This window comes from Triticum aestivum, chromosome 6B, assembly GCF_018294505.1.
Source record: "Triticum aestivum cultivar Chinese Spring chromosome 6B, IWGSC CS RefSeq v2.1, whole genome shotgun sequence".
NCBI lineage: Eukaryota > Viridiplantae > Streptophyta > Magnoliopsida > Poales > Poaceae > Triticum > Triticum aestivum.
Window position 1 is genome coordinate 121,988,363 of NC_057810.1, and position 14,558 is coordinate 122,002,920.

A 14,558-nucleotide genomic window follows, 5' to 3' on the forward strand; every position below is an offset into this window, starting at 1 on the left:
TAGTGAGCCTCTAGTTGACTAGCTCGTTGGTCAACAGATAGTCAAGGTTTCCTGACTATGGACATTAGATGTCATTGACAACGGGATCACATCATTAGGAGAATGATGTGATGGACAAGACCCAATCCTAAGCATAGCACAAGATCGTGTAGTTCGTTTTGCTAGAGCTTTTTCAATGTCAAGTATCTCTTCCTTAGACCATGAGATCGTGTAACTCCCGGATACCGTAGGAGTGCTTTGGGTGTACCAAACGTCACAACGTAACTGGGTGACTATAAAGGTGCACTACAGGTATCTCCGAAAGTGTCTGTTGGGTTGACACGGATCGAGACTTTATTTGTCACTCCGTATGACGGAGAGGTATCTCTGGGCCCACTCGGTAATGCATCATCATAATGAGCTCAAAGTGATCAAGTGTTTGGTCACGGGATCATGCGTTACGGTACGAGTAAAGTGACTTGCCGGTAACGAGACTGAACGAGGTATTGGGATACCGACAATCGAGTCTCGGGCTTGTAACGTACCGATTGACAAAGGGAATACTATACGGGGTTGCTTGAATCCTCGACATTGTGGTTCATCCGATGACATCATCAAGGAGCATGTGGGAGCCAACATGGGTATCCAGATCCCGCTGTTGGTTATTGATCTGAGAGCCGTCTCGGTCATGTCTGCGTGTCTCCCGAACCCGTAGGGTCTACACACTTAAGGTTCGGTGACGCTAGGGTTATTACGAAGACTTGTATGTGATTACCGAATGTTGCTCAGAGTCCCGGATGAGATCCCGGACGTCACGGGGAGTTCCGGAATGGTCCGGAGGTAAAGATTTATATATGGGAAGCTGTCATACGGACACCGGAAGGTTTCGGGGGCATATCGATATTGTACCGGGGCCACCGGAAGGGTTCCGGGGGTCCACCGGGAGGGGCCACCCCTCCCGGGGGGCCACATGGGCTGCGTGGGGCAGGAGCCAGACCCTGGATGGCTGGGCGCCCCCCCCCCCCCTTGGGACCATGCGCCTAGGGTTGGGGGGGAACCCTAGAGGGGGCGCTTCCCTTGCTTGGGGGGCAAGTTCCCCCTCCCTGGCCGCCGCCCCCCCTCTAGATCCCATCTAGAGGGGCCGGCCCCCCTTGCCCCTTCCCCTATAAATAGAGGGGTGAGGGGAGGGCTGCATACACAAGCCAAGGCGCAGCCCCTCCCCTCCCCAACACCTCTCCTCCTCCGTACGTGCTTGGCGAAGCCCTGTCGGAGTACTGCTACACCAACAACACCACGCCGTCGTGCTGCCGTTGGAGCTGTCTTCCTCAACCTCTCCTTCCCCCTTGCTGGATCAAGAAGGAGGAGACGTCATCCGCTCCGTACGTGTGTTGAACGTGGAGGTGCCGTCCGTTCGGCGCTAGGATCTCCGGTGATAGGATCACGACGAGAACGACTACTTCAACCCCATTCTTTTGAACGCTTCCGCTCGCGATCTACAAAGTGGTATGTAGATGCATCTCCCATGACTCGTTGCTTAGATGAACTCATAGATGGATCTTGGTGAAACCGTAGGAAAAATTTAATTTTCTGCAACGTTCCCCAACATCTTCCTCCTCTTTCCACCCTTCTCCTATTCCAACTAGGAAAGAAGGGAGTCCTACTCCCGGTGGGAGTAGGACTCCCCCCTTGGCGCACCCTCCTTGGCCGGCCGCCTCCTCCCCCCTGGCTCCTTTATATACGGGGGCGGGGGGCACCCCATAGACACACAAGTTGATCTACGGATCGTTCCTTAGCCGTGTGCGTGCCCCCTCCACCATATTCCACCTCGGTCATATCGTCACGGAGTTTAGGCGAAGCCCTGCGCCGGTAGAGCATCATCATCGTCACCACGCCGTCGTGCTGACGGAGCTCATCCCCGAAGCTTTGCTGGATCGGAGCCCGGGGATCGTCATCGAGCTGAACGTGTGCTGAACTCGGAGGTGCCATACGTTCGGTACTTGGATCGGTCGGATCGTGAAGACGTACGACTACATCAACTGCGTTGTCATAACGCTTCCGCTTACGGTCTACGAGGGTACGTGGACAACACTCTCTCCTCTCCTTGCTATGCCATCACCATGATCTTGCGTGTACGTAGGAATTTTTTTGAAATTACTACGTTCCGCAACACATCACTCATTGTCCCAAACTGCAGAGGCTGCCTGACAGTTTTATGAACATGCTGATGGGTGAAGGTCCGCCAAATAATGTGAAGATGCGACAGGCTGGCAGCGGGTTTCACAGGCAGTGGGATGTGGAGTTGGTGATCAAGGAGGGCCACATGTACTTGTCTCGTGGGTGGGAGAAGTTCTACCGTGCCTACGACCTGCGGCTGGGGTACTTCCTTCTCTTTAGGTATGACGACGACGCCACCATGCTCATCGTGAAGGTGTTCAACACGACTATGTGTCACATGCGCTACGCTGACGATGATGATGCCGGTACGTTCTGCCTCTTCTTATTCCTCTACATTTGGCTTTGTCTCACATCGATTGTTAACGGTCATTGTTGCATTTTGGACAGGTAATGGGAGCAGCAGCAGCGACACTGGCTACAGCCAAAGCAGCAGCGACTATGGCTGTAGCGAAAGCAGCAACGATTCTGGCTGTAGAGAAAGCAGCAGTGATTTTGGCAGCAGCATAGACAACAAGAAGGATGATCCGGACTGGAGTGCGGGAGAAGAGGAGCAGAGTGGGGATGAGGAGCTGCAGGATGACGATGGGCATCAGGCTGAGGATGACCTAGCGCTGATGGTGGCTGACCAAGGGCAAGAGATGGTGGTGGCTGACCATGGGCAAGAGATGGAGGTGGCTGAGGATGACCTAGCGATGGTCGTGCCTGAAGGTGGCCTCGCGATGGTGGTGGTGCCTGACAATGACCACGCACCGGTGGTGGCGCTGGCGATCCCAGGCGACATGACCACACCAATTGTGGTAGAAGACTACATCCCACTGCCTCCACCGCCTCGCCGCTCTTGGCGCATCAGGCTGAGGAAGGAGAAGCAGAAGAACAATGCATGAGAACTGAACTTTGTCAGGTATGTCAGATCTCCAAAATGATATATATATACTTAGTTACCTATGTTATCTTTAATATGCTTAGTTTCCTATAGGTTAGCTTCATTTTACCTAAGTTGGCTCTAATATGCAAACTTAGAGCTTATATGCTTAGTTTCCTATAGGTTAGCTCCAAAATAACTTATGTTAGCACAAAATGATCAAGTTTACATAATAAGCTTATAGTCTTTTTCTTATTCTTCTTCTTACCCAAAATGACATAGGTTAGCTTCATTTTACCTAAGTTGGCTCTAATATACAAACTTAGAGCTTATATGCTTAGTTTACTATAGGTTAGCTCCAAAATAACTTATGTTAGCACAAAATGATCAAGTTTACATAATAAGCTTATAGTCTTTTTCTTATTCTTCTTCTTTTTTAAAATGTCATAGGTTAGCTTCATTTTACCTAAGTTGGCTCTAATATACAAACTTAGAGCTTATATGCTTAGTTTCCTATAGGTTAGCTCCAAAATAACTTATGTTAGCACAAAATGATCAAGTTTACATAATAAGTTTATAGTCTTCTTCTTATTCTTCTTTTTTTCCAAAATTCTTCTTATTCTTCTTCTAGTGTTCTTCTTCTTATAGTATTCTTCTAGTCTTCTTCTTTTTCTTCTTCTAACTTCTTGTTTATAATTTTGCAGATTTGATTTAATTCACGGAATCTTGCATGGATGGAGTGCTTCTTTTCCATTTGTGTTTTTATTTTGTATCAATGTGAAACTTTTGTGAATTGATGGATAACGGTGTTGGATGAACAATGTGAAACTTTTGTAATATGTAACGATGGAACTATGTGTTGGCTATGGATGTATATATGATGCAACTTGTGTGTTGGCTATGTATGTATATATGATGGAACTTATGTGTTGGCTATGATTGTTATATGGATGCTTGTTGTATATATATGTGTTGGATATCTCATAGGTGAAATAGTGATCTGAGATTAAGAAAAATAAAATAAAAAAATTGTTACTAATGGCGCACTATCATGTGGTGCGCTATTAGTATAGAATACACTAGTGGCGCACTGTGGGCAAAATTAATGGTGCACTGCATGGTGCGCCATTAGTATACCAGATACTAATGGCGCACCAGTGGTGCGCCATTAGTAAAAAATACTAGTGGCGTGATACTAATGGCGCACTGGTAATGCCCATTAGTAGGCAAAACCAGTGCGCCATTAATAGGCCTTTTCCTAGTAGTGAGGATAGCAGCGTACCAATAGAGAGCTTCAGAATTGATGTTCGAGACAACTTCAGCGCAGTCTGAAGCGATGAAAATGGAATGAACGTGGAGGTCAGTTGCGAGAGCCACCATTTCGTTACACGCTTAGGCTTTGAGGGTGGACGAGGCCACTGAAAACCACCGTCGACGCACCAAGAAACTTTGCATTTTTGCAAAGAAAAATCAACTATTATATGTTTATTCTAGCATATTATAACAAAGCACAATTCATGTGTATATTATGTGCAAATTTGGTCATTATTTTGTTTTACTTTTTATTTTATTTCGTGGGTAATACCAATGCCACTAATTCAGTCTTACTTAAATAACTCAATTATTATTTTAAAGTTGTATTTTTTTAAATTTTGTTTCTTGTGAAAGGGCAGTTCCAATGCCACCAATTTATTCTTTCTTAGAAAACTTCATTATTTTTATTTTATTTTATTTTTATTTATTTCTTCTGAAAAGGTAAAGTGAATTCCACTAATTCATTTTTAATTAGAAAAGTTCATTATTTTGATTTTATTTTAGTTTTTTTTTCTTTAAGGATAATATTAATGCCACGCATGGCACCCGAAAGGAATGGAATAAGTTGCCTTTGCAAGGGAATGAGCTTCCCTATTATATTCCCGCTTCTCATGCATGAACTTGAGAGCTTGAAACGATCCACACACGACAATGGTTAATTTCCCGAAGGATAGCAGCGTACTGGTAGAGAGCTTCAGAATTGATGTTTGAGACAACTTCAGCGCAGGCTGAAGGAATGAAAATGGAATGAACGTGGAGGTCAGTTGCGAGAGCCACCATTTCGTTACACGCTTAGGCTTTTAGGGTCGACGAGGCTACCAAAAACCGCCGCCGATGCACAAAGAAGCTTTGCTTTTTTGAAAAAAAAATCAATTATTTTATGTTTATTCTAGCATATTATAACAAAGCGCAATTCATGTGTTTTATGCACTGAAAAAAAATAGCGCGCTATAGCGTATTGAGAATTGTCTCGCTAAATATATTAGTGTATACTGTCTCGCTAATAGCACGCTATAACACTATATAGCATGCTAATAGCATATTTTAAAGTCAGCGCTATTTTGCTGTAGCACGCTATTTTTTTCATTGGTTTTATGTGCAAAATTTGTCATTATTTTGTTTTACTTTTTATTTCATTTTGTGGGTAATACCAATGCCACTAATTTAGTCTTACTTAAATAACTTGATTATTTTTAAAAAATATTTTAAATTTTGTTTCTTATGAAAGGGTAGTTCCAATGCGAGCGATTTATTCTTTCTTAGAAAACTTAATTATTTTAATTTTATTTTAGTTTTTTTATTTATTCCTTCTGAAACGGTCATGTGAATTCCTCTAATTCATTCTTTCTTAGAAAAGTCATTATTTCGATTTGTTTTAGTTTTTTATCTTTCTTCTTTAAGGATAATACCAATGCTACTAATTCATTCTTGCTTAGAATACTTATTTTTGCAAAAAGTTCACTATTATATGCTTATTCTTACATATTATAAACATATTGATTGGCCAAAATTGTTTTTTCAGTTTGCATCGGTTTTGGTTAATTGCTCCAGCTCTTTTTTGGGATGTTAATTGCTCGAACTAGGATGGGAAAGCAGCAAGTTTCTGGTGGGGCGGTTGTTACAGGTTTCCTTCTTCCTTTCACCCTTCCGGAAATGGGCCTCGATAGTGTTGCACATGGCCATCAGTAGTGTTCTCACAAAATTTCTCATTTTCAGCCTATGTACGTTTTCTTTTCTTTTTTAGACTGGTTATAGTAAATCAACCCCTGACACTAGAGAGAGATATCAAAGGAAAAACATACAGGAGGGCTCCCCAACGGTCCTCTCGTTCCCAAGCTCCCCCGGCCTCCAACATCCCAATCGGCGGCCGACGCGCCGGCCCCCACCAGCCTCACCCGTGGGTTGACCGCTCCGGTCTCCGACGGCCAGATAACGCCCCCATTCGGTCTGCTTCTTTTCGTGATGTCGTCGTTTCCGGCTCGTCTTCACACGCGCCCCTGCCGGGCCGGTCCCGCGCTACTTCTGTTGATCTGGAACCGGACAGCGACGACTAGATTCAAGTGAGGAATCGTCGTCACCCGCTCCGTTATGTGGCTGCGTCCCCGGCCGTGAGCCGGCCAGCTGGCCCCAAGCCTCAGATTCCTCGGTGGTTGTTTGGAAGGTGTTTTAAGTGCTTGGAGACGGGCCACCATAAATCTGAATGCTCCGGTGTGATTAGATGCCACCGCTGTTGGCTAACGGGTCACATAGCTAGAAGCTGCCGCTCCTCTCCAGATTCGTCACACCCTCCCCCTCCGCCTCCCAGATCTGAGCCTGGCCTCTCTGCTCGCACCTCCGCTGGCCGGTCTTCGCAAGAGGGCTCCCTCCGTCGCCCGCCGCCGCCTTGTGACTTGGCCAACTACCCTCTCCTAGCTCAGTCCCGCTTCCCTGGCGGAATATACATCCATGGGGATCCAGTTCTGCGGCCTGAGCGGAGTGGAGGTATCATCTCCCGCACCTCCAGGATGGATGAGCTCGAGGCGGATTTCAGTAATCGCGCCTTGCTAGCCACTGTGCAGGGCACAAGACCGGCCATGTCTGCGGAAGCCATGGTCCAATCCCTGGCTTGGCTCTATGGGGTCGAGAGGCGACAAGTCCGGGTGGAGGTGACACACCCGGCAGATTTCTTCATCACATTCGCCTCCATTGCGGATTGTGAGAGGGTGCTCGCCAGCTCCGGGAAGTTTCGCTGTGCTGGAGCTTCCGTCGCTTTTCGGCGCTGGCATAGAAGTTCCCAGGCGAGCAGCGGGAAACTTTGCTTCTTCTGCAAGATTGGATTTGAGGGCATGCCAGCGAACGCCTGGGAGTGGGGTGCTGTCAGTCAGCTCATCAACAATTTGGGTGGCCAGCTGGTGGAAATCCTCCCCCCTAACGATCGTTGGGATATGGACGTCACCGCCTGGATGCGCAATCCATCAGGCATCCCCAAGATGTACGATTTCGAGGTTCCAGAGCCGGCGGGGCTGCCGAACTCCTTCGACAAGGACTTTCCGCTTTCCTCGCCACCACCAGCGTCGCCGATAGAGAGGCTCACTCTTGTCCACCCGCTCACTATCCATGTCCTGGACGTGGTGGATCGCTCAATGTCGTTCATGGAGTTCCGCCCAAACTATGAACCAGAAGAGGATGAAGATCACACCAGGCGACACGACTTCTCGCGCTTCTGCTTCAGGGGGCGAGTTGATGGCACTGGGATGGGCTCGACTCCCTGTTCGGGCGGGCATCCTTTCGGTGGCCCTGGTGGTCTTGGGATTGCTGGAGATTGGGGCGGACGCAGGGTCAAGGGGCTGCTGGCGCCCGCTGGTGGTTTTTCTGCCCCGTTTGTGCAGTCCAGACCAACGGATGCCCATGCCATGCATGGCGCGCCAGCTCGGCGGGTCGCTCTGGGCACGACGGCCTCATGCTCTGCTTTGCTTGGTGGCTCCCCCTCTCCTGGCTCGCTGGCAACTACGGTCGTGGGTTCTGCGAACGGTGTGCTCACGCCGGCTTTGCAGGGGCCTCTCGGCGACGCATCTTTGGCTATGGTCTTGGCGGCTCACGCGCCCACGGTGGATGTGACGCATCAACACGGTGGTGGTTCTTCTTCAGTGGGCGGTGCACATGGACACTCTAGTTGTGCCTCTACGGCAGTGGGCTCGGCGGCCTGTGTTGCCACGCCAGGCTTGCCATGGTCGGTGGCCTCTACGGCTGTGGGCTCGGCAGCTTGTGTCGTGACGCCTCCATCAGGACGAGTCACGCTCCGCCAAATGACGTCGCCGCGCCGGCTTTCCTTCGCATCGGAGGCGTGTACACAGTGCGTGGGGGTAGACGGCAATCTAGTGTGCGCGCCCTCTCATGGCACGCCTCCACGCCTGCACCTGGCATGCCCAGCACTGTGCGGAACACCGAAAGTAGTGCCTTCCTCAGCTGCTGGTGCTATGGAGACGCTGAAAGCTGTGCCGGATGATGAGAACCTACATCTCAAGGCTCTGAAGTTGCCGAGCCAGTGTGGGCAGTCAAGGTCCTCTAGCTCGAGCCCGGTGCGCACGCCTTTTGCAACCCCATTGAGCCCGAGCAAGCTGCTTCCACCCCTGGCACCCAAGGCAAATCTGGACACGGTGCTTGGTCCAAAGACGGCTGCTGACACGCTGCTTGAGGGGATCGGTGCCACCCCCATGCCATCTATCATGGGGCCGAGGCCAGCTGCATCGGCTCCGGTGAGACGCAAGAAGACTCTACCATCGGATTTTACCCCTCGCCGGAGTGCACGTCTAAATAAAAATTGTGATGGCGCGAACAAGGGGCCATACCACCGCGCTCAAACTGTGCTGCTTCGTCGCATGGGTCTAATGGAGGCTGAAGAACAGGTGACGCAGAAAGCAATGGACGAATACTTGAAGCTCTTCGACAAGCCGCTGGCTCCGCACCACATCAAGGCGATTACTGCTCTCTTCGCCCCAGATGAAGTGGACTTTGATGAACCTTCTCATGAGGGCTTCAGTGCTTTCTTCCTCCCTGCGGCTGTGGAGCCTTGTGGTGTGTAGTGTCCTGTACTGCTCTTGTTGTTCTTCAGAGGTAGTATCATGGCGATGTCAGAGTGTTTGTTAGTTTGGAATGTTAGGGGGCTCAATAACCCAGCTAGGCGCAGTTCCATCCGTTTGTTCCTACAATCCTATAACATTTCACTTGCTTGTGTTCTAGAATCTAAGTTGGCTGTGGTGGATGCGGTGCTTGTGGGGCAAACTTTTGGCCCGGCTTTCGATTGCTTTGACTTTCTACCAGCAACGGGTACCAGAGGGGGCATTCTGATCGCTTGGAGGTCGGATAGATTGAGTGTGTCTACGGTGTGTAAGAAGGAATTCTCTATCACCATCAAAGTCACTTCTTTGGTGGATGGAAGGGAGTGGATGGCTACTTCTGTTTATGGGCCACAGGAAAATGAGGACAAAGTCAGATTCCTGGTGGAGATTGTGGAAATTGGGGGGCATGTTCAACTGCCATGGATCCTGAATGGTGACTTCAATCTGGTGTGTAATGAAGATGAGCGAAGTACGAGAAGAATCAACAGAAGACATACGATCAACACCTTGGGCCTGCATGACATGCCGCTGGTGGGGAGGAAATTCACCTGGTGTAATGATCAGGAGCACTCAGTAATGGCAAGATTGGATAGGGTGTTGTTCAATAGTGACCGGGAAGACACTTACCCCATCAGTGACTTGATACCGCTCAGTTCCAACATATCGGATCATTGCCCCCTTCTCCTGACCTGCTCTGGGGATATGCCAAGATAGCGTCGCTTTCGTTTCGAGAATTTTTGGGTTAAGTTGCCGGGTTTTATGGAAACGGTGAAGGCGGCCTGGGAGGAACAAGTCTCTAGTAATGACCCCATGAAGATTTTCAGTGTGAAACTGCAGCGCACCGCGAAGGCTCTCAGAAGTTGGGGTCAAAGGAAACAGAGCCATATGACCACCCTTTTTCAGATTGCAAATGAGCTGATTTTGCGTTTAGATGGCGCACGGGAAAATAGATCTTTGTCAGAAGAGGAACGCAAGCTAAAGGCTTTTTTGAAGGGAAAGTGCCTGGCACTCGCTTCCCTGGAGAGGGTGCGTCTCCGACAGCATGCCAGAGTGAGAGACCTTCAGGAGGGGGATGCTAATTCCAAGTACTTCCACTTGAAAGCTAATGGACGGCGTCGAAAGCGTCAAATTCCTTTCTTCAAGGATGGCGATCGCATGGTCTCAGCCATGGAGGATAAAATGAATCTAGCATGGAGTTTTTACTGTGGTCTTATGGGCACGCCGGCGCCTACTACATCTTCCTTGAGGCTAGATGATTTGAATCTGCATAGTTTATCCCCGGAGCTGGCTTCTGGTCTAGAAGTGGAGTTCACTGACACCGAGGTCATGCAGGTGATTATGGAGATGCCTTCTGACCGGGCTCCTGGGCCTGACGGTTTCTCCGGCCTATTCTATAAGGCTTGCTGGGAGGTTATTAGGGAAGATTTGATGGCTATCATGCATGATCTGCACAGGGGCAAATTCTTCTCCTTTGGCCGGTTAAACTCATCAATTATTTCATTGCTGCCTAAGATAGACAGATCCTTGGAAGTGGCAGATTTCCGACCGATAAACCTAATTCATGGTGCTGCTAAATTTTTTGCCAAGGTCCTGGCTGTTCGCCTTGCTCCGTTGCTACCTGGGCTGATCTCGCAAGTTCAGAGTGCTTTTGTCAGCAGGAGAAGTATCCACGAGAACTTCAAATTTATGCACAATACCGCACGGCTGCTGCATCATAGGAAAGTCCCGGCTGTGCTTATGAAGATTGACATCTCCAAAGCCTTTGATACTTTGTCCTGGGAATTCATTCTCAAATTGTTGATTCGGAGAGGTTTTGGACGAAGATGGTGCTCTTGGATCTGTGGCCTCATGTGCACTGCCTCATCCTCGGTGATGGTCAATGGTGAGACTAGTGATCCCTTTGCGTTGGCTAGTGGTGTAAGACAAGGCGATCCACTGTCACCGGTGCTCTTCATCCTGGCTATGGACACGCTTCAGGCTATGATTCATTGGGCTACCAGGCACAATCTACTCCCGGACATGGGGCTTGGGAGCAATGTGCCAAGGGCTTCTTTCTTCGCGGATGACGCGATCCTTTTCTTCAGACCTACGCCAAGCGATATGCAGGTCATTTCTGCTGCTCTGAAGCTGTTTGGTGAAGCCACTGGACTTCGTATCAAACTACAAAAGAGCACCATTACTTGCATCAGGAAAAGTGACACCATATCAGCGGGGGTGGCACATCATTTTTCCTGCCAGCTGAAGCAATTTCCCATTCAATATTTGGGGCTCCCTCTATCAATTTTCAGATTACAACGCCAACATATACTGCCCCTCATCGACAAATACTCCAGCAGGATGAAAGGATGGAAGCCAAGGATGCTTGCGCCTGCGGGACGGTTGGCACTTACGCAATCTGTGTTGATGGCATTGCCCTTGCATTTTCTTTCAGTGCTGCCACTGCCGGCATGGGCTTTGGAAATCATCAACATGAGGTGTAGGGGCTTCATTTGGAAAGGGGAAAATGAGATCAATGGAGGTCATTGTCTTCTGCCTTGGGCGAGAGTGTGTATGCCGAAGGAGTGTGGTGGCCTGGGCATCTTGAACTTGAAGTGGTTCGGCTCGGCTTTGCATTACCGATGACCCTGGCTGCTCTGGGACCCTGAGGAGAGACCATGGCAGATGTTGCAGGACGATCAGGAGGGTGATGTCACGGCTATCTTCAGTGCGGCCACGTCCGTCTGCTTGGGGGATGGAGAGCGGGCCATGTTCTGGACGGACAATCGGTTACCGGAGGGCGGCTCCATTGTGACCATGGCCCCGACCCTCTTTTCTTTTGTCAAGAAGCCGGGCCGCACTGTACGGGATGCCCTTCAGAATCGTAGCTGGGTCCGAGACATCTCAGGAGGAGTTTCAGTCGTAGCCATTGCACAATATCTCACTATTTGGGATATTACTCAGAATATCTCGTTGACGCCTGGTGTGCCGGATCGTCTACAATGGAAGCTGACTGAGGATCATCTCTTCTCTGTTAAGAGTGCTTACAACATGTTCTTTGTTGCCTCGGTGCGCTTCGCATGCTACAAACTAATTTGGAAATCCAAAGCTCCTCCAAGATGCAAGTTTTTCATGTGGCTAGTGGTTCATCGCCGGTGCCTGACTGTGGACAACTTGGAGCGGAGGGGCTGGCCCTCAAACGGCAACTGCCCTCTGTGCCTTGTGACGCTGGAGGACTGCACTCACCTGTTCGTGCACTGCAGGTTCACACAACAGGTTTGGCTACTGTTCAGAGATTGGACACGGGCGAATTTTCAGGTGCCGGATGATCATTTCATCAATACGGAAGACTGGTGGCTGCAAGCACGTAAGTTAGTTCCCAAGCCTATGCGTCGGAACTTTGACACAATCTCCATCTTGATTCACTGGAGGATTTGGAAGGAAAGAAATTCTAGAATTTTTGAGCAGGAAGCGACTAGTCCCTTCAGTGTTTTGGATCGGATCATAGAAGATATTGGGATATGGAGGGCGGCCGGTTGTGTCACTGACACCGGCAACCTTTCTTGAGTTGCTGGTTTGCCCCCTTTTAGTTGTTTTGACGGCTGTTGCCGTCCTTTTGTATTTTCGGAACGTTTCAGTTCTGTGGGTTCCTAGTTCTAGTTCGCCTAGACTGCTAACCTTTGTTGTACTGCTTCTCCTTCTTCCTAATAATATTCGGCCTATGGCCCTTCGACAAAGGAAAAACCTCTCTATTCATTGCAATATATCAAATCTCCCATCGTCTTGGCACTTTGTTCTTTTGAAATATGAGCGATCATTTGATTCCGTTGGTTAGGATTAACTTGAAAATTCGCTATGTATGCGGTCAAAATGGTTCATTCCCTTCTCTAAATAAGGTTTACTTGCGGAAGAGTTAGGAAAAGCTTTGGTGTTGCAAAATTTAAATGATCATAGTCATTACTTTAGGGATCTAAACGGTTTTATATTTCTTTACAGAGGGAGTAGTATATATAACACCAATGACTATATGTTTCCTGTAAATGTCCATATAATTAAAAGTTATAGTTTAACTATCCTACTTTCTTCTTTACATGCACTTTCTTTAGGGGAATTCTTTACATGCACTTGTGCATCTTTGGTGTACCGCCTTAAGCACCAAACAACAACCACAAGAAGCCATGAGCACCGTGGAGCGATGGTAGGCCAGAACAATCAACGCTAGTCCAGAGAACAGAAATACGTGTGCGTGCGCTGTTAGCGTAATCTTGATTATAGCTTAATTAATTAGTTAGTGCTAGTTAGGTGCAAGTTTGCTGGCTGCCATGTAGACGCGTAGTAGTAGTGCTGCTTGGCTTGCATGTTGTGGCTACGTGAATCTTGTACTAGCTAGTAGAGTCCGGCTAGGATTAGTACGTGAATCATGTAGCAGTAGTTTAAGTCAGATTCAAAGTCCAAGTAGGTATCCGAGTAGGATTAGGAAAAGTTGGACGTGAGGGCTTGGCTGAACGTGTATATGTATACACGGGCAGACCATGATTATAGTAACACCGTGGCGAGAAAACAGGAAATAAAGAGAATCAAAGGGCACGATAACAGTCCTTGGCTATCAGTTTTCGTGTGCGTGTGTTCGTCCTGATTTGATGTGATCGATCCGTGGACGGAGTCCCAACAATTGGTATCAGAGCAAGGTTCAGGAGTCGAGCGCTTGCCCCGGGGTTGCGACCCGACTAGTGCCTCGGGGCGGGCGATATGGTCGCTGGATGGTGCAGCGACGAGGAGCTGGCCATGAAGTTGCTGGGTGGTGCAGCGATGAGGAGGATCTGGCGATCGTCGTCCGGCGGAGCGACATGGAGGGAGACGGCGGGCTGTCGTCGGGAAGGCGGTGGATGAAGATCGTTGATGGGTCAGGTGTTTGCCTTTCGGCCATATTATAATTGACATTATTCAACATGCCTCATTTGTGTACCCGCAACAGAGCCAAATTGCCTTTCGGCCATTGGCGTAGGTGTTTGTCATTCTTCACTATGCGAAGGCAATCGAGTAGAACACGCAGGGTGAAGGCATTCCAGTTAATCTTTGAAATACGTTTCACATCATGGACCAAAGCGTAGTACTGCTTTGGCACAATCTTGCTCGACATGGGAGCAATAATTGTTTCTAACAGGACAAGGACTAATTTCCGAAGAAAATCGTCGTCGGTGGCTTTACTTTTAATTATGTCCTCAATGAGATTATCTATCACTATGTTTTCTGATGTCTTACTGAGAAATTGTGGCGGCACCCGCTCCATCATGTCCTCTCTTTCTTCAATCAGAATGTCTGAAGCGGAGAGTCCTTAGTTCTCGTGGTTAAAGATGCACTCGACGTCGACCGCACCGAGAGTCACCTCCCCAACCTGCTCTTGTATAATGAATCTGGACTTGCTGGCATCAAAATTCTCAATCATATACCTAATCAGAAGGGTACGCATCTTAATAGATGGTATCTGCAGCATGCTGCGCAATATTGTATCAGCCACTCTAGTGCGTTGACCGCTCGATAGAGCGGCAACAAGCTTGCACCATTTTTCAACAGCGCACACTATTTCTCCATTCAGCTTGTCCATCCTATAGAAAAAAAATATAAAACTTCGTTACATTTGCCAACAGAAATGC